This window comes from Falco peregrinus, chromosome 3 (genome assembly GCF_023634155.1).
Source record: "Falco peregrinus isolate bFalPer1 chromosome 3, bFalPer1.pri, whole genome shotgun sequence".
NCBI classification, from domain to species: Eukaryota; Metazoa; Chordata; class Aves; order Falconiformes; family Falconidae; genus Falco; species Falco peregrinus.
In genome coordinates, this window is record NC_073723.1 from 115,658,284 (window position 1) to 115,684,449 (window position 26,166).

Consider the following 26,166-nt stretch of genomic DNA (forward strand, 5'->3'; position numbering starts at 1 on the left):
GGCCCCAGCTGCGACCAGGTGGCCTCGTGTGTCCAGCCCCTCGGCCCGTGGCTGCCAGAAGAGCCCCCAAAAGCCGCGGGCTGAGCTCATTGTGTGCCACGGTGGAGTCGCTCCAGATTTATCCTGGCGTGACAGAGAGCAGAAGCGAACCCCCAGGGCGACAGGCACGGATCCTGCCCGCTCGCTTTTGACCCAGGCGCTGTCGGGCGCTGGGGGCGCGTGGTCCATATTGGGGGCCCCCCCCAGGCCTCCCCCCCCCCATCGCCCTTTCCTTGCCCCCCCAGGTGTCCCCTTACACTGGCTGCTCCTGCTGGGCTGAGGAATTTGCAGGGGAGGGTGGTGGTGGTGGTGGGAGGGGGGGGAAGAGGAGAGCGAGGGGGGGCGGGGTGGGGGGGTGGGCTGGAGAAGGGATGGCATGGCGCCAAATTCCGCTCTGCCATGTCTCTGTAACCTGAATAGGCCAACTCCATCCCCGGTGCGAGTCCCCCGGGGCTCTGCCGCGCTCCGATGCAGTCAGGCAGGAGGTGGCTTTCGCCCAGCTGCTGGCCTTCCCCCCCCCCCCCCCCCCCCCGCACCCCTCTGCACCCCATCAACCACAGTGTGGTTCCCTCCCTCTGCCGTCCGGTGTGCAGCAGCCGCCGCCAGCCAGAGCCACCGTGCGCCCGCCGGGACACGAGCGGGCAGGAGGTGGAGGTGGCCGGGGTTTTGGTGGCGGGGGGAGAGGCGAGGGGTTGGCACCGGGATGGGGATGGGGTAGCCAAGGACACGGCGGGAATGGGGCGGCCGGTAGAGGAGAAGCGATGGAAACCCGTGGAAGGTTACGGGAAGCCTGGGGGGGCCAGCGCTGCCCTGGCCTCCTTAGAGGAGGCAGCAGAGACCTGGGGCAGGCTATTTCTGCTGAGATCCCGAGGAAAGCTCTGGGAGAATTGTGGGCTTCTATAAATAGTGTGTGTCAGCCGAGTGGAAACAGGGGCCTTGAAATGCTCCTGCTATTCTCCCGAGTGCTTGGAACCAGCTCTTGGTAAACAGGGCAGTGGTGGGGAGGGCTGTTTCCTTCTTCCGGGCTCGTTAACGGGAGCGTGGTGGGGGGAGCAGGAGAGACTGGGGGGGGGATTTTTGCCTGGCCATAGGGCAGGGCTCCCCCCCGGGGCCGGCTGGCTGGATGCTGGGCTGTGGCCGGGCTGCCCGGATGCGGGATGGCCCCTGAATGCGTCGCAGATGTCCCTGTCCCCCCCCTCCACCATCCCCTCCCCAGCCCCACCGCCCGCCAAACTTCAGGGCTGGGGTGTGCCGCGCGGGCTGGCTGTGGTCCTCAGGGAGCTGGCGATGCCGGGGGCGGTTCTTGGGGCGCGAGGGCTCAGCTGGCCAGGGGATGCTCGCCAGGCCCCCTCTTCTCCCCAGCACGGGGCTCTGCGGGTTCGCAGCCTGGTTCCCCCACTCCTCACTGTGTGTCCGTCCATCTGTCCAGGCTGGAGTTGCTCCTGCTCTGCCTCAGGGCACACACTGAGCGATGCTTGGCCCAGTGTGTGTGCTGGAGGGCAAGTATTTGGTACTGTGAGACCTTCCCTCGCCATGCCTGGACACCCAGGGTGCTGGGGACCCCCCTCCCTCGGGGGCTTTTGCATGTGGAGGGGACGTGATGACATGTGCCCAGGGGTGTTTGGTTGGCTCCGGGCTGCGTCCTGGTGGTCCCACGGCCACGGGTGAGCATTTCAGCTTTGCGTGAGGACCCGGCATCGTGCGTGGCGTCGCCTCCCCTCACACCCGCGCCCCAGTATTTATTCCGTGCTGCAAACGGTGGCTCAAAAGCTGCGTTATTATTTTCCTTTTGAAATAACAGAGAGGGGGACACAAATGGGGTGCTGCTACGGTGCCCGCCATGAGTTTTTAAGGTGATGTCTGGTGGGCTGCAGGGTGCGAGGGATCCAGCGCGTGCCCAGTGGGATTTGACGTGGCAAAGCAAAGCAACCAGGAGCTCAGGGGGGTGTTGCGGTGCTGGGGAGCTCACCCTGGCCCTGTGGGCTGGCTGACCCAGGTGAAGGCTGGGGTGCTCTGTGGCAGCACAGTGCAGCGTGCCGCTCTGCGTGGGTGGGAAGGGGCGAGCGCCAGTCCGTTTTTATTTTTTCTTCTCTCCATCTTTTTTTTTTTTCCCCTTTCTTTCCTTTTTTTTTTTTTTTTTTTTCCCCTCCCTCTCTGTGGGTTGAGTGTTGGGGCGACAGACAGGGAAAGTCTGAGCAATGGTCTCCGCGCTGGTGCTGTCTTCAATCACCGCGTCCCAGAATCCCTCGCTCTGGGCCTTCTAGGCACAAGGGCTTACAGCGAAAATCGGCAGCTGCAGCTGCGAGTGAAAGCACAAGAGCCCGGCTGGGTCTTTGGCATCGGCAGGAGAGCAAAAAGCTGGGGGAGGCGAGGAGGGAAAGGAGGGAGGGGGGGGGGGGAGAAATGTGCCCTGTGGTTTTTTTCCAGGCTTGCCACCGAGGGTTGTGTTTCAGAGCATCGGTTCCTGGGCGCGGGAAGAGGCGGGAAGGGAGGGGGGTGCAGAACGATGCCTCCGGGGAGCTCATTAAAATCTGTCGGCTCCCCCCTTTTGCCGGCCGAGGGAGGCTGGATAAAAAAAACATTTTACACGTGCTGGGAAGGAACATGCCTGCAAACTGGCTGCCCGGTGGGGACAGTTCCCAGCCCAGGCAGGAACGCTGCCCCGGGGGCTCACCTGTTGGAGCATGTAGGATGCCTGCATGCCAGCGGGGCCGTGACAAGGGGCGGGTGCGCGCCGCCACGCCAGGGACTCCCTCTGCGGCAGGGCAAAGCCCCCCCGGGGATGCTGAGCTGGGCTGGGAGGTGTGATGAGCTGCCACGGTGCAGGGGGGGCTGCGGTGGCCGGGGGTGCAGGGGGTCAGCAGGGTGCGGACAAGCGGGAGGGGGTGTTAGCGGGAGGTGTCGGCACTGTGCAGCAGAGGTTGGTGCGCAGGGATGGATGGCGCTGGCGCGCAGAGCCGGGGGGTGAAGGTGGGTCTGGGCAGGTGCTGGCAGGGGACACGCCACCGTGGTGAAAACACCTCCTTCCCCTTCTCGGTGATGGGAACAGGGACAAACAGTGGCAGGGACCCCCCTCCCCATGCCAAAGCCCACCCCGCGCAGGCGTGCAGGCGGGGTGAGCACTGATGCAGCCTGGGCCTGGCGTGATGCGGGGAGACAGGGGAGCGGCGAAATGTGCTATTGATCCTCTCAGAGGGAGAGCAAAGCAGTTCTGGCATCCGCCAGCTCCAACCTCTGCCCTTCCCGCCGCTAAACGAGCTCCAGGCGGAGGGAGCAGCATCCCATCCCATCCCATCCCATCCCATCCCATCCCATCCCATCCCATCCCATCCCATCCCATCCCATCCCATCCCTGTGCCGCCACTGCTGCCGCCCCCGGGGCCCCGAGCCCCACGCACACTCTTTGCCTCCTGCTGACTTCAGCGCATCGGCTTGGGCTCGGCGCCTGTACATTCCTCGCAAAACCTGGGCCTAAAATATCTGGAGGAGGACGGAGCGCCTTGGGCGAGGGAGATGAGCTCTTCAGCTGCGGGAAAGAGGGAGGCTGCTCAGCTGGAGGCAACAGGGCTGCTCTGCTCCCCGCCGGCTGCGGGTCCCCTGGGAATTTGCTGGGAATGAATTTTTCCTGGTGAACTCAGTGGCTCGGTTTGGGATGGGTGCGCCTGAGCCGAAGCAGGGGCAGGAGGGGAGCGCAGCACCTTGTGCATCGCTGGGTGGGTGGTATGGGGGAGCAGGGTGGCAGGGGAGCAGGGTGATGGGGAAACAGGGTGGCAGGGAGCAGAGTGATAGGGCAGCAGGGTGGTAGGGAGCAGGGTGACCGGGGAGCAGGGCGGCAGGGTGACAGGGCAGCAGGGGTGACAGGGGAGCAGGGGTGGCAGGGGAGCAAGCTGGGGCTGGGTGGCTGAGGAGGGACAATAAATGCCGAGAGGGAGGTGCTAGGCGGGAGCTGTGTGAGAACCAGTTTGCGAGGTCCAGATTGGCAGCAGATCCTGAACCAGAGGAGCTGAGCATCCATACGGCCCCTGCCGAGATCAGACGAGACGACAGCGACTCGGTTTGGGGGAAGAAATTGGAGGCGGGGGAAGCTTTTTTGCTGAAATGAAATTTGAACCCCAAAGTGGGAGGGAAGTGGAGGTGGGGGGCACGGCTCTCTCCACATGGTTATTACTGCTGTTTTCCACCCAGCTGAAAGGAGAATGTAGCTTAATATGGACCCGCGGGGAGGAGAAGCGATCGGGAACGGGGATTTGTCAGGAGGGAACTGGGAAACAGCGAGAGAGACGTAGAGGTGAGAGTGGCCAGCGCATTGCCCAGGGAGGTGTTTGCAGCCCGGCAGGAGAGGACCGAGCTGGGCTGGAACAAGGCGCTATTGTTCTTGGCGAGCGGGGGGCCAGCCCGCGGCCCCCCCAGACCTGCAGAGCTGGCGCGGATGCGGGGAAGGGTTTTTGGGACCGGTTTTCCCAGCAGATTGCTGGTTGGGGAGTGGGAAGAGCTGGTGGTGTTTGGGGTGCGCCAAAGGGACAGGCCAAAACGCCGGGGGAGACGAAGGGGCGGGGTGGGGGGTGATGGCAGGTGAGCCGGGGGAGTTGGGGATCAGCGAGCGGGGAGGGTGGGAGGGTGGGGGCGGCAGAGCGGGGGCTCAGTGGCCAGAGGATGGCGTGGGGAAGGGGCTGTGTGAGTGGTGGCAGGGCAAAGCCCGGTGTCCCTCGGCTGGCAGGCGTAGGGGCTCCTCCTCGACGCGTGCACGGGGCTGGGGAGGGCGAAATGAAGGGGCTTCTCCCCTTGCTGGCCCAAGGACCCCTATCACCCCGCAATCCGGGTCCTGCTGTGTTCCTCTCTTGGTTGTTGGCTTCTCTCTGGCAGCCCCCAGCGCACCGCCGCTATTTCACCGCATGTCCCCTTGGTCCCTCACCCCCAGCGCCTGCCATCGCCACCCTTGGCACCGCCGCTGCTGTCAGCATCTCGCTTTCTGCCCCCAGCGTCGGGCACGGAGGCGTTGGCAAGAGCCGTGGCCCCATCCCGCTGTTGGCATCAGCCGCTGCGTTGCCGCAGCCACCAGCTGTCCCCTGGGCCATGCTGGAGCTTGGGGACACCCCAGGGTGCCGACGAGCTGGAGTGCAGGGGAGCAGCGAGGCACGTAGGGGCTGGAGGAACAGGAGGAACAGGAGGAGGAGGGAGAGACACACAGCCCTGTGGGGTCTCGGGGCTGTGGCTGGGGAGGGGGGTGGTGAGGCAGGGGCCAGCCTCTGCACGACTTGGGGCGAAGCTGAGCTTGTCCCACCCCTCCCTGGGCTCCCTGTGCTGTAGCTGGGAGCCAGCCTTGCCCCCCCCCCCCCCGCCCAGCTGAAAAGAGAGACACCCCCTGCCTCCAGTGCAGCCCTGGCATTTGTTCCCCATCCCCCCCCCCCCCCCCCCCCCCCCCCCCCCCCCCCCCCCAGTTCCCACCTCTCTGGTGCTTCAAACGCAGGGATGCCCTGAAGGCAGCAGAAGCACCTTAGCAAGTGCACACTAAATGTTTGAACACGCATGGGTGGCTTTGGCTTCACTGCTGCCCTCGCCCTTTCCAGCCCCTTCCCCAGCAGCTGCCTCTCTGGAGCCCCCAAATTTAGAGGGTACCCTGGGGGCTCCTCGTCTCCTCCAAGCCAGGGGTGTAATATTTGCTCAGCAGCTCTTGCTCTGGATTATTTGCTTTGCTCCGACCGAGCCAGTGCCGTGCTCAGCATTGCTGTGCCACCCCGGGTGTGTGTCATCATATGTGTGTGTGTGTGTCCCCCAGCCCACCCGCCGCCAGCCCCGGCCGCACGTGGTGGTACCACGGCATCCGCGCGATGCCCGCCTCCCCATCCTTCATCCCTGCATACTCCCCTCCTCATCCTCTTTGCCTCCGCACCCTGCAGCCAGGCCGGGCGCCTGTTGGGGCAGGGAGGGGGGGGAAACAGTGTTCCCCTCCCCTCCCCGGCATTCCTTGGGAGTGAAACACAAGAGCTGGCAGGGCACTCCTGCTTTCTCTGGCCTCCACTCCTCGGTGCCTGAACAAAGCCCTCCTGCCTCTCCCGGGAACCCAGGGTTTGAAACAGGAGAGGCGGCTGGTGCTGCGTGGCAAGACGAAATGTCCTCCTCCAGCCTATTTTGGGTTTCTAGGGTGGGTGGGGGACAGAGGCAGGCACGGTCCCCGCGGTCCCTGCAAGGGGCAGCTCCAGCCGTGGGTACCCCCAGCTGGAGCTGCCCCTCGCAGGGATTGCGGGGACCGTGCCCGCCCCGTGGCATCCTCCCCAGCCTGAGCTTTTGCGTCCCTGCCATCTCGCTGCCATCCTATTGCTATGGAAACTGAGCCCGGGAGAGGACCGGTTCAACCCCAGTTTGGTCCCAGTTTGGCCCTAGCTCACATGCCCAATCCATCTGGAGCAATACAGGTCCAGTGTATCGGGACCAGCTTCACCCCTTCGTCCTGCCATCCAGGATGATGCATCCCAGAGGGAGTATGCGCTCCGGCCCCCGGCCGCCTTCTCAAAGTCCAACACCCCCCTCCTTGCAGAACAAAGCCCCCCCCCCCCCCGCCCCCGGTGAAACAGGCCCCTGTCGGAGCGCAGTCCCCGACAGTGAAGGTTATTTTAATGGATGCATTACTTTAAACGAACCCTCCGCCATCTGTTCCACCCCCTAATTACGCATGCAAAAAAAGCCCATCTCACAGCCAGCGCAGGAGAAAGTAAAGATATAAGTGATTTAAATGCATGTATCCGCAGCTCCGCCAGCAGCTGGGCTGGGCTGCACTCCTCGCCTTCCTCCCGGCTGCCTGGCGAGCCGGGCAAGTTGCAGGCAAGAAGGACGAGGGATGGCTCTCCTGGATCCGGCTGCTGCTGACACCTCGGGTGGGTGGCCGTGCTGCCGGCCGGTGGGTGCAGGCAGGGGTTGCTTGGACGATGGTGGCTGCATCTGTCCCCCCCGCTGCCTCACCCCACCGCCCCCCTGAAGGTTAGCTCTGCCTGCCGGCTGCCAGCCTCGGCGTGGTGGTGGCTGAGCCTTCAAAGCGTGGGACATGCCACTGTCCCCAGGCTGCCGCGGTGCATGGTGGGGGGTTTGGGGGGGGGGAGCACCCCCGGCTTGGCCGGCCTCCTCGACCTGCGGCTGGTTGGTGGCGGCTCATGTGGGCAGGGGGTCCCACAGTGCCGGCTCTGGGTGTGCGCAGCCCACAGGGTGACGCTGGGGTCCTTGTTCTCTGGGAGAAGGGCTGGGGGGGGCTCTGCCCCCAGGCTGTGCGAGGGGGTGCGGGGCTGTTTCCCAAGCAGCTGCTGCATTTCCATGAGCCATCCCAAAATCCAGGGATGCCAGACCCTGAGTGCCCTTGGACAATGTTGAATGTGGGGGTCTGTCCACTCAGGCTGCGGAGGGCCGGGGGCTGGAGGGGCTCAACAAGCCCCCCTCGGAGAGGCAGAGCCCGTAGGTGTTTGAAAAAGCCTGGTTTTAAGTCAGCCTCCTGGTCTGGGGAGTCCCAGCCGGGGGCGGGGGGCAGTGACACCGTGCCGGGGCTGTGGCGCAGGGGGCTGCATCTGGCCACCCTCCCCAGCGTGACTCAGTTTCCCCCATCCCCAGTGCAAACCCTCTCCTTGTGCCAGCACCCGCGGGGCCAGGATGGGTGACCAGCGTGGCTTTGGGTGACCCCATGGTGACAATGCAGTACCGCGACCACCATCACAGAGCCAACGCCTGGCGCCAGAGCTGGTGGTGGTCCTGGGTGCCGGCGTCCCCCCCTCTCGCTCCGTCTCCCTCTCTCTCTGTGCCTGACTGCAGCAGATGCGCCAGCTCTGCAGGAAGAGGGAATTAAGTTGGGCTGGAGGAATTTTAAAGATTGCTGCAGGCCTGAGGGTCTTAGATCCCCCCGCGGAGATGGGCAGTCATGCAGAATTAATCCTATCGGCAGCCTGGCTCGGCTTCAGCCGGTGCAGAGCTCCAGGAGAGCGCGCGGGGAGCGCGGGGGGGCGATGCTGGGGGCGGCTGAGCGAGCCCCGGTGCCTCTCAGCGTCGATGGGAAATTAATAATGAAAAATTAAAAGCCCCATCTCAGCCTTCCCCCCCCCCGCGCCCCTTCCCCAGCCCGGAGGTGGGACTCGTAGGGAGGGAGGAGGCAGGGAGGATTCTGCAAAGCTTAAGGAAAACCTGTTTGCTGTAGCAAACGGAGCCCGGCGGTGTGAGAAAACACCGGTGCCGCATCCTGCTCTTGGGTGAACGGTGCTGTGGTACAGCTGCGACTTTGCTGTGTGCCGCGGGGGTAGGCTGGCTGGGTCTTGGGTGGGGGCACCCCTTTGGTGCCATCCCCAAACCCATCTGCAATGGGCTCGTGTGGTGGCAGGAGGCAGCTCAGGGTGCCGCGCTGGTGTGGGGGACACGGGGACGCACCAGACATCCCTGCGTGCTGCACCCGCCGCGTGCCACGTCCAAGGGGACGCCAGGGTGGCATCTGGGCACCCTGTGGCTCTGCCAGCCCCACGGGCAGCCTCGTCCCCATTGTCCCTCCTGGCTGCTGGGGCTGCGGTGCCACCATGCAGCGGGCTCGGTGGCTGCGTGACACCAGGCAGGGTGGCCCGCAAGGGCTCTGCAGCTGCTGCCCAGCCCTCTGCTCCTCCGGTTTATAAATAATGCAGCACCGAGGCGTGTTGGCAGCGCCACGCACACGCCTGCAACCCCGGCTTGGCGGCGGGTGCTTCGGGGGCGAGCGGCGGGTGCTGTCACCCCATCAGGGTGACACCAAGCCGTGCCATCCCAGTGGGGAGGAGGCGAACCCCGGTACCCCCGCACCCCTTTGCTCCCCATGCTGTCCCCCAGCCCCACGCGCCCAGGGTGGGTTGGTGGCGGTGGCGGGTGGCCGTGGTGACCCCACGCGCGGGGATGTCCCCGCCTCGTGGTGGTGGCGCCGATGGCGGCGCGCAGCTTGCATGGTTGCCATGGCGATGCGCCGGCGCTAACGAACCCGAGTAAACATTAACGAGGGAGAGCCCCACGCGGGGTGGGTGGGAGGGTGGGGGGCTGCGGCGCTTGGGCCTGGGGACCCAGGCGTCCTGCCGGGCTGGGTGCTGGGCTGTGGGTTCATAGGAACGTCCATGTGTGATAGGGCGCACGCAGGAGCATCGCCCCACCTGCCTGGGACCCCTCTAGGCGCTGCTTGAGGCTGTGCTTTAATGGCCAGACTGGGAGCTCTGGATGCTGGGCAAGGACCTTGGGGACAACCGTCCGTGTCCCCTTCCCAGCTCGGGGGCACCCACGGTGGGAAGGGCCCCACCCTGAGAGGACCCGGGGTCCTGTCCTGCCTCTGCACAGGCACCGGTGCAGTGCATGGCACTGCTGTCCAGCCCTGGCCACCATCCCCCTCTCCCTGCAGCACCCATGGGTGCAGGTGTCAGGGGTGGGGGGATGCAGCCGCGGCTGGGTGCCCCCCGGGGCTGGCTGGGAGCTTGGGGTGTTCCTGGCAGCAGCTGCTGCGCAGCCCTGCCACCGCCACTGCCTGCAGTTGTCACCATGACTCAACTCCCCGCGTCCCTCCCTTTCCCCCAGCCACACCACGGGGACCCACACCGTGATCTGGGTGGGGGTCAGGGTGGGGGTCAACCCTCCCCACCAGCAGCTCCACCGCACCCAAGGTCCCCTCCAGCGTTTAACGGTGCTGCAGCTCATTAAACAGAGGTGCAGGTGTCCCGGGTACCTTTCTTCTCCCGGAGGGCTCTTAATGAGCGGCTGCTAACGAGCTCCCAGCCCCGGGAAGGGGCTGATTGGCAAGCAGGCACCCGGGAGTGATGCACGGGCTTCTTTCGGGGGCTTGAAGGGGGCTGAGTGATGCCACATTCCCTGCCCCCTTTGCCATGCCACGGACATGGCCTTTGCACCGTCCATGGGGGTCCCACATCACCATCACCGCACTGGTGCTGGATGGCCCACGAGCGCAGTGCTGGGGAGCACCGGGGGGGCTTGTGGCCTGAGTGGGGGGCTCCCTGCCTGATTTTGCAGTGGGGCACCGTACCTGGGGAGAGGGCTGAGGGCTGTCACCAACCTTCCAGGAGCGCATGGACGTGGCAGCACCGCATCTCTCCCCGGGCTGCTGTGAGGTGTGTGTCATGGGCACCTGGTGCCCTGTGCCTCCGTTTCCCCTCCCAGGGACACAGGGCCCTGGGGGAAGGTGTGGGGGCTGCGCGGGCGTGTGGGGACGTGCGTTGAGGCTCGTGTTGGTCTCCCAGCTCCATTTTTGTCCCCGTAGTCGCATCGTGCAAAGCCGCCCAACCCCTGGGAAGCCCTCCTTGGATCTGTCGGCACAGGGGGCTCCGGGGGGGTCAGCTGAGGGCCTGTGGCTCCCGTGCACCCCAAAAATAGCCCAGTGGCACTGACGCCAGTGCGGGGGTGCAGGTCTGTGGGTACGCCAGAGAAGGTGGGCTGGGGGCTGCCTGGCTGGGGGGTGCCCTTAGGCCCATCCCCCTCCCTCGGGGCTGCAGGGGGCGACAGCCCATCCCACACAGAGCCATTGACCCACTCTAGGGCCAGGTCCCCCAGCTCCCTGCCGAAGGGAGCCCTAATCCTCCGTGACACGGTGCCCGGCTCCATGGTGGCTAATTGCAGTGTCCCCAGCTGAGGATTATGGTTTAAAGCAGGGAAGGAGCAGCAGGAGCAGATGAGCTCCTGAGCAACAAAGCTCCCGTTTCCCTGCAAAGCGACTTTTATTAGGGGTATAATTAAAAGCTGACAGGAGGGGAAGATCACGGGGATGGTCGGGGCAAGGGCCGGGGTGAGGGATGAAGCCACCCAAAGGTCCCTGTGCCCCCTCCAGGCGTCCAACCCACCAGCCCCCTGCTCCGACCGCAGCGTTTCTGGCAGGGCAGGAGGCAGCGAGGTGCTGGGCTGGCGGAGGAAATCCAAACTCGGCCCCTATGAAAGGGGCTTTGTGTGCCCGGGAGGGAGCAGCCCTCCTCCTTCTCCTCCTCCTCCTCCCCTGGCCGTGGGGCCGCTTTCCCGCCTGGGGGTGGCCTCACCGTGGGTGCCAGAGGGAAACTGAGGCACCAGGCAGCTTGGCAGCCCCGTGGCCTCCTGCCCCGCTCAGGCTCCTGCAAGGGTTTTTCTCCGTTGCTTACACCCGTAGCATCGGCCAGGTCCCATCAGCCGGTCCCTGGGGATGTGCTGGGCTCCCCCATGGGTGCTCCAGCTGGTGCTGCCCCTGCAGGGTCCCCAGGGTGGGTCCTCCCTGCTGGGGCTGGTTAAGGCTCTGGCAGTAGGAATGGAACTGTGGGTACAAAGGGACATCACGGGGATGGAGGGACATTTTCCCCTGTCCTCTTCATGTTGCCAGGACTGCCCTTCCCTCAGTGCCACTGCCTGCCTCAGTTTCCCTTTCCCCCCCCTTGTGAGCAGTGTAGCTGCCATCTGGCACGGTGGGACCCAGGATCATCCTGCGGAGCTTCAACCCCCATTGGTGATCCCAGCTGCCCCCACGGATGTGGCTGAGGTCCCCTGGGAAGGGGACATATGCTAGCACCCAGTGTTTTGCACATCCTTGGGCAGAAGCTCGCAGGAATGTCCCTCCCGTGCCAGCTGGGTCCCATTGCAGGGAGGAGGGTGGGTGCCAGCAGGACCCCCAGCTGGGTGTTGGCCCACCGGCTGCCTTGCCCTGGCCCAGCCCTAGCCCTGGCGGGTGGTGGGGGGCTTGTTCTTTGCCTGGACAGGAAGATGAATGAATTCCATTACGGGATCGCGATTTTATTCCACGTGTCAGGGAGCCCGAGATTAACTTGCTCACCAGGCTGTGACAAACCCAGACACCCACGTGCACGCGCTTGGGCGCGGGGGCTTTGCACACTCGCTGGGCACGGAGCTGCCTGAGACCCCGCCATGCCCCCCAGGACAGGCTTGGCCATGCCTGTTCCTGCAGTCACCAGCTGGGAGCCCTCCGGGCACCTGGGGATGGTGGCACTGGCCAAGGTGGGGGCCTGGCGCTGCCACTGTGCTGTTCCCTGTCCTAGAGGTCCATTGGCCACCGAGGATGCACATCTTGCAGTTGGGCAAGGGGTGAAGCATCCTTCTGGCACAGCTCCCGTGCAGCTCAGCACCGTGTCGGGAGGTTGCCAAAAAAACAGGCTGGGAGGGAGGCGGGGAGGTGGACACGGGGGTCTGGGGGCCTGTTGCAATGGCCGGCGGTGCTGGAGACATGACAAGGCCAGTGGACCGCTCTCATCTCGCCCCAGCCGAGCGGCTGCCCACCTTGGGAGAACGCGTCGGGGCCGTGCATCCGCGTGCACACAGCCATGCCGTGCTGTGCCGTGCCGTGCTGTGCCATGCCGTGCAGTGCCGTGAGGCCGGCTGCTCTCCCCTTGCCGCCCCCCCCTGCGCGGGGCGCAGGCAGCTGGCTCTGTTTGCTGGAGGCTTTGCGCATTCCAGTTCGTGGGTCACTCGCCTTCGAAACCTCTCCGGGGACGGAGGCAGTTGGGAGCCGTAACAAACAATCCAAGGGCTCCAATGACGCCCGTGCCCGGCGCTGCCTGCCAGCACCGGGGGGGGGGGGGGGACGGGGGGACTACCGACGACAACCCTGGGAGGTGGCCCCCTGGGGTGCTGGAGGGGAGCTTGGGGGTGGTTTTGGGCGGTCACAGTAAAAATAACTGGGAAGGGGGACACACACCGAGCAGGTCTCCTTGCGGGTCATGGGAGCGATCGCTTTCTGGGGTGAGCAGGAGGGATGCTGCGGTCCCCTCTGCTTATGGGGTGCCAGCGCTGGGGTGTGGCAGGGGGGGCCGGCAGCGGGGCATCGTCCAGGATCCACGTGGTGAGGGGTCTGGGAGCCAGCAGGCATGGTGCAGGCAAGAGGGCAACACAGTCAGCAGGCACAGCGAGCTGGGGGTGGGCGGGCTGGGGCTTGCTCAGGGCTGGTTAAGGTGTCCTGGAACGTGCGTTGGAGCCATCCCGGGGAGATCAAGGGTCCGGTGGGGCGGCGGGAGGATGGCATGGCTCGGGGGCTGCAGGACCGTGTGCCAGGGAGACTGGGCGGCGCGGGGAAGGTCAGCCTTGGCCAGATGCAGCCACTCCACCCTCCTCCAGTGCTTTGCACATTAATGCAAATGCACTGGCCTGAGTGGTTCATTAGCAGCATGTGGAATGGAATAATGCATCCGCATCCCATTAGCCTAATGAAAAAAAGGGAGCCGGCACCTGGAACAAAGCTGCCGACTCTTGGCTAGTGCTCTGGCTCGGCCATGCTGGGCCATGGGGCCCCCCCTTCCCTTCCCCTCCCTTCCTGTCCCTTCCCTCCGCCACCTCAGCCATCACATGCCCGGTCCTCCGAGCATCCTCACACCCAGTGCTGCACAAGGGGACACCGTCCCCAGGATGTCACTGCGGTGGGGTGCGGCCCCAGGGGCACCCCAGGGTGGGCAGAGCGGGTCCCAGCATCACCCCGCTGCATCCCGGGCGGGGGGGACCGGAGCCAGGAGTGCTGCAGAGGCGCTGGCCGGGTGTCGGTACCGGGCGGCGAGATGTCCCCATGTCCCTGGGGCTGGGAGCGCGGAGCCTGAAGGATTAGAGGAAACATTGCCAAACAAACCAGGCTGTGCCGGAACCAATTAGCCTCCAGCAGGCAGAGTTTCAGATGCTGTTATTTCTGCCTCTTCTCTTTTCTCTCCCTCCTTCTGTCTCCCCCTTTCCCCCTCCCCGGCCCTCCCCAGCCCCTCCTGCCCGCCCCCAGCATCTCTGCTCTCGCCATTCCTCTCCGTGTCGGAGCTTGTTTTGGGCACTGGCTCTGGAGTGAGTCATGCCGCGCGTAGGGGATTTTAAAAGCTTTCTGCTGTCGCTGGGAAGCCGGTTTGGGCTGCTCCGATGCTGGGGGTGGAGCGCAATGCCTCGCAGACAGCCCTCGTCTGGGGAACCCAAAAAAAAAAAATAAAATCCCCCACCCTGGTGCCCCGAACCCCCGGGGTCCTGTGAGCCCCCCCTTGCCAGGGCCCGCTCAGTCACCCCAGCCAGCAGTTGAGTCACAGTCGAAACTTTCAAGCCGTTGGAGCTTCCTCCGCCAGGGCCCCTCTCCGAGGAAGTGGTCTGCCGGGGCGTCGAGCCCGGTGGGGCGGTTGCCCCAGCCCTGGTGGGTGCAGCACGCAGGCGCGGGCAGCCAGCGCTGGAGGTTGAAGCGTGGGAGATTTTTTCCCCCCCCTTCCCTCCCTCCACTGCCGCCTCCGCTGGCCCTGCTGCCAAACCCGGGGTGGGGGCCCTCCGGCACGACCCTCCCGCCGGTCCGCAGCTGGCCCTGGTCGTCGTCCCCCCCCCCCCCCCGCCTTCATCCTCCTCCTCCTCCTCCTCCTCCTCGCCTTGAGCTGTGCTGCCGAGGGACTGCAGCTCCCGTGGATCAGGAGGAGATTTAGGTCAAGCGCTCGACTGAGTCGAAACAGCCATCTGTGTGCGGAGGAAACTGGCCACCCAGAGCCCCCGGCGCGGCTGGCCTGGCACCGCCACCGGGTCCCGGCACTGCCAGCACCCTCCGAACCCTGTGGCTGGGCGCACAGGCTGCCTTTGTCTCCAGCAAGGAGAAAAAAACCACCCAACAAATAAATAAACGGGGGGAAAAAATCCTCCCATCCATCACCCCCAGCTCCGCCACGGGCATCGCCGCTGAGTACAGGGAAGTTTGGCGCGGAGTGGCCGCGGCACAGCTCCAAGGTCGCCGTGACATGCCATGGGAAGGTGCGCGCCTGGGGAGTGAGGCCGGTGCGAGCTGGGCTGGGGATGCGGGTGCTGAGGGCCAGAGCCAGCCCGGGCGCTCGTGGTGCAGGCAGGGGAGGCAGGGCGGGAGGTGCAGGCAGGAGGGAGGCGCTGGCTGCCTGCCCGGAGCCCTCCTGGGTTCCTGCAGGAACAGGGTGGAGCGGGAGGAGGCCGGGGAGCTGGTGTCATCCCGGCCGTGGCAGGGGGGAGTGTTTCCCTCCCCGGGAGGGTGGGGGGCTCTGCACAGACCGTGGGGTGCAGAGTTGCTCCCCGCTTGCTGCCATGCCTCAGTTTCCCCAGGTGGGGAGTTGCCTGCAAAGCAGTGCGGTGCTGGCAGCGCGGCCGTGCACCCTGGCGAGGTGGGGAGCCCCGGATGCCCGTTTGCACCCTGTGCCAGGGTGGGGGCAGCCACAGCCCCTCCTGCTCTCCACCTGCCAGCTTCTTCTTGCTTTCTCCATTTCCTTCCGGAGCCTTTTTTCGCTCGCCGGTGTCTCTGTCGCTGCGCCTGTGCACACACCCGTGCGCAGGGAGAGGAAACGCCGCCGGTGCCGTGGCGGGGCTGGCGTGCGCTGGACGGGACTTCCCGCCGTGGTTGGTTTGACGTGCCCCAACCCTGCAACAAGTTGTGCCTGGGCTGGGGCTGGAGCCCAGTGGGGGGTGGGGATGCTCCCCACCACCTCACCACCTCTGCTGCCCACCCAGCGCTCCGCCTGCACCCCGCCAGGCCCCTCGGGAGCCTGTCTGTCTGCCTTTCGTGCTTGGTAAGGAGCTTTGCCCGGCTGTGCGGCCAGTTTGCATGGTAATCCCGCTTCGGCCAGGGAGATTACGCGTGGGGAGAGCTGTGGGGGGCCCGGAGCACCCAGGGGCTGGCAGCCAGCGCTTGGAGGTCGGGGTTTCCCTCGGTGCAGCAAGTTTTGGCCGGGAGGATGATGGGGATGTCCTCAAGTCAGAGCGGATCCTGCTAACCAGGCACTGCTGGCGTTTGTTCCTGGCTCGCCATGGGGTGAAGCAGGTGGGAGCCCAGCATCCCTGCGGAGCCTCCCCGGGCAGGGGGCTGGCAGCCCTGTGCCCAGCTGTGCCGAGGCTGGGGCTGCTGCTTCCCTCCAGTGGGACTGCGGTGAGCGTGCCTGCATCCTTCGCCTGCATCCCTCCCTCCCCGCGGCGCGCTGGCATGGCAGCATGCAGGCACGTGCGGGCAGCGGCGAGGCGAGGCGGCTGCCGGTGGGGACACGCAGGCAGCATGCGGAGGAGGTGTCTGGCATGGGGACGTGGGAGCTGGGCTCGCGGGTGGGCCCTGATCGGGGGGGGTCCCATCCTGACTTCCTCACGGCCCCGGGTCCCCAGCAGGTTTGGAGGGGGCTGGTGGATGCCGGGAGCTCAGCGGTTCTTTATGGTCTCAGAGGGCTCCATTAATTCTTTAAATATCCAGCCTTTCCAGGTGGGTTTTGTTGAAAATTAATTTCCGGAGCTATTTTAATTTTGCTGTATTTAATTTGCTGTTTATTTTAATTAATTAACATCGGGAAAATCTCTTCTCCCGAGCATCCTGCAGCCGTCTGGGGTGGCTGCACCCGGGGAGGCGAGAGCAAGGGGGTGTCGCAGGCGTGAGGGGCATCGGCGGGGAGGCTGCCCAGCCCCCCAGTGCCCACCTGGCTCCACCACACCTGCGCTGACCTGCCCAGGCAAACAGGTTGTCACCACCCACCCGCTTGCTGGGACGGGCACCAGGAGGCAGCAAGCCAGGTGTCTTCCCAGCTCTGTCCCAGCTCCAGGGCTCATCCCGGGGTTTGCTGCTGGCTCCCTGGGATGGTTGTTGCATCTCCTGGAGATGGCTTGGGTACCACTTGCAGCAACCTTCTTCCTCCCACCAATGGCTGGTGACCTGGGGTGTCTGGCGTCTGTGGGGATAATGTGTGGTGGTGTGGCTGCGCTGTGCCGTACTGTGCCGTGCCATGCCATGCCATGCTGTGTCAAGCAGCAAAGCCCCGGTTTAAAAACCCAGCATGGTGCTGTTTCGACCCACACCCACGCAGAGGGATGCAGGAGGCTGAGCTCAACCTCATGCTCCCATCCCGCATCGTCCCCAGTGCTCGATGCTCCAGCCCCAGGGCTGGCCGGACCCCTGCAAGGGGGTCCTCGGGGGGAGGCAGGCAAGGTGGGGGAAGGGATGGAGCTGCCTTCCTCCAGATCAAGGCCTCTGGTCTCTCGCATGTCTAGACGCTGCCACACACACCTAATGTGGTTCTTGGCAGGAGCCGCGGCTGCTCTTTCGAGGTTAATTGCTGCGCGCGGAGCTCTGCAGACAGATAGCCTGGCTCCGCGCTGCCCCCAGGACACCCGCCTTGCCCAGCCTCTGCGCTGGCTGCAGCCCCCCAGGGATGCTCGGACCCCCGGGGTAGAGGAGCAGATGGGGGATGCAGAGGGGATGCTGCTGTGCCCAGCCAGGTGGTTTGGGGTGCAGCACTGACCAATGAGGGGGGTCCCCCTGTTTTGGGGAGCAGGCAGGGATGGAGGAAAGGCACTGGCGGCACATTGCAAGGGGTGACGGTGGCCCCAGGGGCTCTGGAGCCGGAGGAGAAGAGTTAAAGGCCTTTCCCTCACCAGCTCGGCGTTGCTGCCGTCCTCCTGCCTGCTCTTGGCAAGGCGGCTGGGCTAGATAAGGGGAAGCACGGTGGGGGGAGCCGGACAAAGGCAGAGCCTTATTCAGCTTGCGTGGCCGGATCCAGCCTCCGGAACGGGAGCCGAAGAGAGACACGGCAGGGACTGGGGTGGGAAAAGCCGTTTTATCCTCCGGCCCCAACATCTGGTGGAAAGCAGGGCTGGGGGGCGGGAACGCCAGGGGTGCTGCAGGGGCGAGCCCTGGGGCTCAGCCGGATCCGGACTCCCTGGGACAGGCTGGATGAGGCCATTCCCAGTGACTGCTCTTGCAAAGGAGCCCAGAGGTCTCCGGGATCCACAGGGAGCTCAGGGCAGCCAGGCACCAATACCTTCCCTCCGGCAGCGTGAGTAAATGCTGCCTTAACGCCACACTCGGAGCCGCTGGCACCATGTGCCCAGTCCCTGCCTGGCTCCATGTGTAGGGACCAACTTCCCATGGGCAAACTGGTGCCTTGCCAGGCCTGATGCTGGAGGCAGGGTGGTGCAGAGCAGAGCTGGGAAATGGTGCATCCCAAGTGGGGAATCACATCGGGTTGCCGGAGAGATCCCAGGAGCACAATGTCCCCTTGCCTTGCATGTGGCTGGTGCCGGTGTTGGGGTCCGGGCTCAGTCTTGTGTCCCAGGGCCATGTGGGGGTGCCCCAGCCCTGGGACCTGCCCCACGTGGGATCCTCGGGGACTCAGGTGAAGGTTTTGTCCGAGCTGTGTTTTGGTTTGGGGTTGCGTCATGTTTTCATGGCAGGGAATTTCCGTTCCTAACCAAAGACAAGAGAAAAAAGAAAAAGCCAAAACAACAACAAAAAAAAAAACCCCACAAAAAAACACAACACAAAACCCAAACCCAAAAAACCCAAACCCCTGCATTGAATTTCTGCCAAAAAAATGGGATGTTTCCATTCTTGTTTTGGCTTTTGGCAGCCCCAGACTGCAGCCAATGGAAGAAAATATCTGTGTGGAAATGCTGCTGGCCTCCTCCGCACAGTGCAATGGCTGTTTCAGGGCCGGCTGGGCTGGGAGCTCCTGCCCCTGCGCCCAGGCAGCTTTGGGGGGTTTCGGGTGCAGAGGGAGACTTTTGGCATAAGGAGAAACTTGCCGCGAGCGTGAGAAGGAGCGTGGACCCTCCCGAGCTCAGTGCCCGCCACTGCTGCTCCGGTGTTGTCCTCCTGGCACCGTGCTCTTTGCAGAGGACATTGCCATGAGAACGGGATCGTTGTTTTGTGGGGAGCATCGACACGAAGCAGGCGAGCGGCTGCAAGGACACCGGTGGCACGCGGAGCTTGCGGTTCCCACTTGTCCTTGCAGCGGGTCGCTCTCTCCTCCCCAGCTGGCAGCAGAGCTGTGTTTGGCTCCAGTGTGTGCCGTGCAACGCCGTCCTCCCACCCCATATCGCCTCCCCTCCTGGCATCACCCAGCCTCCCACCACTACCCCGCTTCACCCCCCAGCTTTTGGGGGACCCTCTGTGGAGCCTCGATACTGCAGCGGGTGGGGTTGGGAGGAGCAGCCACTGCAATGCTTAAATGAGGTTGGGTTTTTTTCCACCCCCCCATCCATGCTAGGAAGAATTACAGTCGCCCAGGCATCTGTTCTGGCAGAGTCGAGCTAAAGAGCTTGTCCTGGGCTTGGCAAACCAGCCAGTGCAGCCGACAGCTTTTCCAAGGGCAGCCTTGGCGGATGCGGAGCAGCAGGTTGACATTGCAGGGAGAGGAGCCCTGTGCTGCAGAGACCGGCCCTGCGCCCCTCTGCTCCTGCCTGGGTGGGCTGGGGGGGGTCCTGCAGGGAGGATGGGTTGCAGGATGCTTCAAACCCCTTCCCCAAAAGGCAGTGTCCTCCAGCAGGTCTTTGTTCGGAGCGGGGAGGAGGGCGGCTGCCGCCAGCACATCCCGGGCTTCTTGTTCCTGGGCAGGGGGGGCAGCTTGTGGCACCCTGAACCCGAGCCGGCCGAGCCGCGGCGCAGGGCTGGCCGTGGGCAGGAGGCAGGATCGGTCCCTGAGCAGCCCCTCATGTGTCCGTGGGAGCGGGTTGCTAACCCCTGCAAGGGACCACCACCAAAAAAATCCTGTTAGCTGCTTCCCACGTGTGCGATCCAGAGAGGTCCCTCGGCATCCCCAGGCTGTGCGGTGTCCCCTGTCACTGCCACCCCATCCCCGCTGGGCACTGCACACCTCATGGCCACCCCACGGCTGCCACTCGCCATCCCTGGGAGCACCATGGGTGGGTATGGCGATGGCACCAGGAGATGCTAGAAACGTGATGTGCCTGGCCAGGGCTCAGCCTCCCCTCGTGCCTCCCCCAGCCCCGCCATGCTCTGATCCTGCCCAGGCCTGCGAGCACAGCCACGGCACAGGTAATTAGCAGTAAATCTTCGTGTGTGTCTCTGCTCATCAGCCTGCAGGAGCTGGGCTTGGCATGCTGTTTGAAGTCACCTTTGCAGCCGCCCTCCCGCCCGGTGGCCGGCACGTTGCCGTATCGGTGCCGCAGACCAGCCACCGGCACCGTGCACGGGACATAGCCGTGGTGCCCTGAGCCATCAGCAGTCGGGGCAAGGGGAGGCGGATCAACGTGGCTGGGCAGGGAGGTGGGGGAGCCCTGCCGAAGTGCTGGGCTTGGAGCTGGAGCGTGTCAGGCACAGATGGGATCGTTAGTGATGGTAAAAATTATCCAGCCCCTCTTAAAAACCCAGGCGCAGCAACCCGACCCTGCGGGCTCTGATGGCGGTAATTCCCACCGGAGCAGTGTCGGCGTTCACTTCCCTGGCCATTACCGTCCACCCCTGGGCTTGGATTCAGGGCCACGGCTGCCCTTCATGTGCCACCATGTCCCCACTGCCTGGTCCCCTCTGCAGTGCTGGCGTGTGGGCTCGCTCCTGGCCCAGCCCCAGGGATGGGCACCCTGACCCTGCACCCGTCCCAGCCCCAGCGCCATCGGTGCTGGGTAACCCCTGTCCCCGCGGGTGCCCCCACCCTCCGACCCAATCTGCGATTTCCTATTTCTTTCTTAATACGCCCGAGCCTCCTGTTTGCTTTTTTAACTGCAGTAACCACAAGAGGGAAGTTTTGGAGCGGTAGGAGCCCAGCTCCACGGGGAAGGGAGAGCCGCCGCGACGCTGCCACCCATCACCGCAGCACTGCACCGCGGGGCTTCACCGGCAGGGTCTCGGGGGTGGTGGTCCTTGTGCTCTCCATCCCCCTCTCCCAGCCCCTCATCCCCAGAGCCCCTTTTCTTTTCGAAGTGGTGGATCTGGGGCCAGTTTGGCGTCGCCGAAGGGACTCAGGCCCCCCCAGCGCCGATCGATCGCTCTGCTCGCTCCTGCTCGCTTTTTTTTCTGTTTGTTTGCAGCCGCTTGAGGGCTCTTGTGATGAATCCAGCCTGGACAGATTTCAAGAACAGCTGAAACGCAGCCCGGGGTGGGGGTGGGAGTGGGAGGGCAGCGGGGCCGGCCAGCACCAGAATGCAAAATGGTGCAGCGGGCAGAGCCAGGACAGCAGGATGGGCTCCCGCTGGGTCCCGCTCGAGGAGCGGAGAGGGATGGGGTGCAATGGCGATGCTGCCCCCAAAGCTCTGGGCTCCCCGAGTCAGCAGCATGGGGATCCTCCATGTTCAGTGGGGCCAAAGATGAAGGACGATGTGTGTGGGGGGCAGGCTCAGCCCCCGTGCCTGCCTGCTGCCTGCTGCCCACGGCCGCTGCTGGGAGCTGGGCTGCGCTCCAAGCCAGCCCCTAATTGCGTCGGCAAAGGGCTGGTCCCGCTGGCCTGGCACGGCTGGGCTGTGCCGGGGCTCAGGGTCGCACCTGCGAGGGGCTGGGGGGCCGCACCAGCCCCACTGCCCACCCCGCCGCGCCAGGTGCTGTCCATCCCCAGGCAGCCCCGGGGACCGGCCGCCTGGCCTTCCATTGCTGTAAAATGGCGGCTTTTTAATAGCAAAGGAAACCCTCCCAAAACCCGAGCACAAGGAGGAGGGTGAGCATCTCCCCACGCTCCCAGCCTGGGGCTGTGCCGGCTTCGCTGGGGGCGGGGAGGGGGGGCAGTGGCAGCAAAGGGGGGTGCGTGGCCACGCTGGGGGCACAGAAGCATGGGGGGCAGGAGGAGAACCAGAGCTTTGGAGGACATCTTCCCGGCTGCGGCAGTGCTGGTTGGCGAGGCAGGGGCTGCCGTGGTGCTGGGTGCCGGGGCTGGCTGCGATTTTGCAGCTGTGACTCCGGGAGAGAGCGGGACGCGCGTGTGCGTACGAGTGTGCGCGCAGGCGGGAGGAATAATTAGTTCCTACTATAGCACTTCTCACTCAAAGTGCTTTTTAAAAGCCTCCATTCATTAGTCTTCACGGCTCCCCCGAGGTGTCGTGTCCTGGTTCTCTCCCCCCTCTGACTCCCCACCTTCCCCGGAGCAAGTGGGGATCCTGAGCCGGGGAAGGGGAGGGTGACGCTGCCGGCAGGCGCTGGCTCTGTGTGAAAGCTGGGGACGTGGCAGCAGGGCTTCTGGAGCCCGTCTCAGCGTCCCCTGTCCCAGTGGGGCTGGTAGGGTGTCGCAGGCGCATGAGCATCATCATTGGAAAGTTCCCGCTGAGGCTGAGCTGTGCCAGGTTCGGAGCACCGGGGAGGAGAGTGGGATGGCAGGGAATGGCCGTGGGGCCGGTGGGTGCCACTGCTGGCTGCACCCAGGGAGAGGGGTGCCCTTTGCCAGGGTGCCAAGGAGCAGCATGGCGGTGCTGGTTTCCAAATCACCCAGCATGTGCTGGGCTCTCAGGGGTCACCAGGCAGAAGGATGGAGGATGCCAGAGGGTACCAGGGCTGCTCAGCCCCTGGACCCGAGCATCGCCGCTGGGCAAAGGAGCAGGGGGTGCCCGGGCGCGTGCCCCCGGCGGGGGTGGCAGGGCAGGCAGGGCACAGAGGTGGGCAGGCGCTGGCGGAGGGCCTCCTCTGCAAACCCTAACCTTATTTTCCCAGGTCCGACGCCAGTTTCCATGGAAACAGCCGGGAGCAGAAACGGGAACCAGAATCCAGAAATGCGAAGCCTTGAGCTCCAGTTTGCCTTCCTGGATTCCTGCTCCCCGTGGCCCCGGGAGGCCGGCTGGGTGCTGGCCATGGGGCACCCACGCTGCTCACAGCATGTCGGGGTGCAGGGCTGGCCCGCCTGGGCACCCTGCAGGGTTGGGGTGCTCCTATGCCCTTGCACGCTGCAGCACCCATGAACGGTGTGCGGTGTATGGGGATGTGCCCGGTGTGCACAGCAGTGTTGTGCAGTAGGCAGGGGGTCCTACGGGCAGGAGATATTGCAGGCAGCACCATGCACAGGCAAGTTCAGGCAACATCTGCACACATCTGTGTATCTAGGTGGTGCACAAGGGTGGGCGTGATGCACATATCTATGTGCTCCTGCACGGATGCATGCACTTTGTAGATGTGAGAGGAGGGTGTAGGCGCAGTACGTATCAATAATGTATGGGCTGCGTGTTCAGTGTTACTGGTGTGCACTGGGAGGACACCAGTCCTGCGGTGTTTCCCAATCCCATCCCTACCTTCATGTCCCTCTGTCCCCAGGATGCAGAGGGGACAGGGGACCCCAGCAGCCTGACGAGGGGCAGCACTAGCTGTCCCTGCCCATGGGCACCTAGGTGCTGCAGGCGGACCCAGGTGCATGGCTGTGGGGGGGAGCCCTGCTCAGCCCCCCAGGGCTGGGAGCCCCCCGGACCGCTCCGGGCACCTCGGCCTTCCCAGCCGAAGCGGAGCCTCGCGGGATACACTTGGATCCTGCAAAGCCGAGCCCTGGGTCTTGCGCTGCGCTGTCCCGTGTCCATCCAGCCTGCGCCTTCTCCCCTGCCCACCGACCTCCTGCGCATGTGCTCACCTCGCACACGTGTGTGCAAGCCTCACCCCCTGGTCCCTCAGGTGTGTGGTGACACATCATGTTTCTGCATGAGCTTGTAGGAGCTGGCATCGGTGTCCATGGGGTGGGACATCGGTGTCCCCTGGCACCTTCTGACCGGTGATGGGGATCACTCAGCGCCATCCCTGCACCAGCTGGCCCCATCCTTCCCGCAGCATCCCACCACTCCCCACAAGCCAATTTCACCGTGCTCCCAGCAGGCTGGGACACGGCTGGAGCCGCTCATGGCTACCGGATCCTAGCACCCATCCCTCTCTCCCGTCCCCCATCCCCATGTCGCAGCCCGGGGGTGATGACAGCACCATCGCGACGCCTTCACCCCCACAGCACACGGAGCTGTGGGTGCGGGCACCACTGCCATTGTGTGTGCGCACCGTAATACATCATTTACAGACGGACAGGTATTAAGATACATTATGGATAACTCACAGAGAGAGACGCTATTAATAATACAGACACATACAGAGGGAAGAAAGTGCACACTTGATTTCCATGTTGCTACCAGGAGTTGTGAGGCTGGCTCTGGCTGCCTCTTCCCACACGTGACTGCAACACAGTGGGTAGCTGACAGCCCAGAGAGCCTGGCTTGGGGCCAGGAAAAAGCAGAAAACACAATGTCTGTGCATATCCTCTCTCTTAAAATAACACTCCAACACCGTCTGAGACGAATTAAAATAAGATCAGGAGTGGTTTTGCGAAGAGAGGAAGACGAAGAGGGAAAGGCAGGCAGGGGAACGGCCGGGGCTGGGCGGCCTCAGACCCCGGCAGGGAAGGAGGGGGCTTCGTTTTGCAGGGTTAGAGTTTAAAATAAAAAGGCTGAAGGAGAAAGAGAAGGCGAAGAGGGAGAAGCAAATCCCCGGCGGGGAGGGGAGCGATGCCGGCGGCCGTGGTGCTGGCTGTCCAGCACATGGCTGTCCTTTGGAGGGGAGCCGCGGCAGGGCGGGGGATGCGAGCGCAGGCTGCATGATGGAGAGCATCAGGAATTTCCTGCAGCTGAGGAACACACCAAATACCAGAATGCAAGAGCGAGTGGAGGAGAGCAGGGTGCCGGGGAGGGAATGAGGGGGGGGGGGGGGGGGGGGGGTGAGCATGCAGAGGGCTTGAAATAACTGGCGGGGAGAGCAGCGAGGGCAGGGGGCAGCGAGGTGGGGGGTGCCAGGGGGGGAACCTGGCGCTTCGGGGCTTTTTCCATCTCTTTGCCTTTATTTTTTTGCTGCTTTTTTGAAGGAGGTGCCCCGCGGTGCTGCCCGCGCCCGCAGGCCCCACTCCCCCCTGCCTGCTCCCTGCCCGAGCCGGGCTTTGCTGTGTTTGGGGGTTTCGACGCCTTCCCTCCCTTCTCCGCCTCGGTCATCCCGCACGCGGCCAGGGGTCCCGGGGCGGGGCATCCCACCGACCCCTGCCTCTCCCCTGGGGCCAGATCCGGGCTGAGGGAGCCAGGAGAAGCCTGGAGAACAGGCACATCCCTGTGGGACGGTGTCGGGGGGGGGGAGCGGGACCCAGGGGGGACCCGCCGTGCAGGCAGCGAGGGCAGGCGCTGCCCGGGGAGCCATGGCCGCAGCTCCCACACATGCCATGAGTTTGCCAGGTGCCCTTTGGCCACTCTCCTGCTTCTCCCTGGGCCAGGCTGGGTTAAACACAACAAGCCCAAATCCCCAGGCAGGCTGCGAGCCCCCGAGGCCAGCGCTGCATCCAGGTGCAGCCCGACCTCTCCCTCCTCCTCGGCCACCCCGGCTCCCCCCTGCATCCAGCTCCTGGCTGCATCCAGCCCCGGCTCCCCCGGGGATGCTGGGGGGCCGGAGGGGAGGGGAGATCAGAGGGGGCATCTTGCAGTGCTGGATCCAGGTAGCCAGAAGGTCGCACTGAAAATCTGGAAGTGGAGTTTGGAGCTCAGCAGAGCAGTGAAATCCGTCTTGCTTTAGGGCAGAGAGGAGGAGGAGGAGGGAGAAAGATGCAATGAAGGGAGCAGGAGGGAGAGGGGCTGCGTCCCCCCCAGTCTTGGGGCAGTGGGTGTCCCCAGGTGGATGCTGTGCCCCGGCCAGGACTCTGTCGAGCATCACAATGAGTCAGGTTGGCGGCATTTGGGGGGACCAGAGGGGGATGAAGAGGAGGCAGCAGCCCCTGAGCGAGTGCTGGAGTGTGGCCAGGCGATGCTGAAGGATTTGCAGCCCCCTCACCGAGTGCCTCCCGTTTGCACCGATTCCAGGCCGCGGCGTCCCTGCCATCCCAGGGCGATCAGTGACCCACACCTGCCAGGGCCCCGCCGGGGATGGGGATGCTGAGAGAGGGCTGAGCTCATTAGCAGGCTCCAGGCTCCCCAGCACAGGGGGTCAGAGAGCAGCAGCCGGGGGGCGCGGGGAGCGCGGCTGGAGGTGCTTTGTGTGGGCTGGTGGCCCCCCGCCGTGCTGCTCCCTGGGCCCTGTGAGCCATCCCGGTTCCTGCCGTGCTTGTCCCCCAGTGTGGGGGTGCAGCATCACCGCATGGGGATCTCCCCAGGGGCGCCCCCCACCCAGCGCTGCACCCCGTTGCGGTTTTTCCTCCCTCTCCCCCCCCGCCCCCTTCCCTGCCAAAGCACCTGGTTTCCTTCATTGCAGCCCGTGAGCTCATGGTCTCGGTGCAGGGGGGTGCCCGTGCCCCCCCACCCCGCCCCCGGCATGCTGGTGCCTGGTCCCTCCCTGCCCAGCATGGAGTGGGGGCTCTCTCGGCCGGTTGCATGCCAGGAATCCCTCCTGGCCCTGCTGGCCAAGCCGGCAGCCGCCCTTTGATCTCTGGCACGGCTGGGGTGAGAGGGCAAGAGGGGCCCAGCTGGGGTGCAGAGAGCCAGGGCAGCAGCCAGGTGGGGGGGGTCAGGCACCCCAGGACCCCCGCTGGCTAA

At 64.8% G+C, this 26,166-nt stretch overlaps 1 protein-coding gene across 1 annotated transcript in view; it reads left to right on the top strand.

Moving 5' to 3' along the window:
* The window catches only part of AHDC1 (AT-hook DNA binding motif containing 1), a 53,035-nt gene that overhangs the window by 1,417 nt on the left and 25,452 nt on the right, over positions 1-26,166 (top strand).